The following is a 538-nucleotide window of genomic DNA, read 5'->3' as shown; positions in this document are numbered from 1 at the left end:
GGGGCTGGCTCCTTTGCCACGATGATCTTGTTGTCAATCAGAGCCTGGATCTTATCCTTCAGGGAGCGGCATTCATCAATGGTGTGCCCTTTCATGCCAGAATGGTATGCACAGGTTTTATTTGGGTTGACCCATTGGGAAGGGTTTTCAGGGGTTATAGCAGGGATAGGGGTGACATAACCAGCAGCTTTGAGTCTTTCATACAGCTGGTCGATTGGTTCAGCAATGGCGGTATACTGTTTGGGAGGTCTGCGGTCGAAATTTGGTCGGGGTCTAGGAAAGTTTTGGCGAGGGGGAGGTGATTGACAGTGGGATTGTTGAGTGTTGTAGGCTTGGTAGACGCGTGCAGGCTGGGAATATCTGGGTGAAGCAGGTTGGTATGTAGGAGGTGGAGGTGATTGGTAGGTAGGCGGTGAGGTTTGGTAGGAGGGTGCGGGTGTTTGGAAATTTGGAGTGGGCTGATATGTAAGTGGAGGTATTGGGTAAGTTTTGTATTTGACGGGTGATTTGGTTCTCTGTGCAACCATTACGGCACCTA

This window comes from Nicotiana attenuata, chromosome 12 (assembly GCF_001879085.1).
Source record: "Nicotiana attenuata strain UT chromosome 12, NIATTr2, whole genome shotgun sequence".
NCBI classification, from domain to species: domain Eukaryota; kingdom Viridiplantae; phylum Streptophyta; class Magnoliopsida; order Solanales; family Solanaceae; genus Nicotiana; species Nicotiana attenuata.
The sequence above is the reverse complement of the archived record's forward strand: the minus strand, read 5'-3'. Positions refer to the sequence as shown.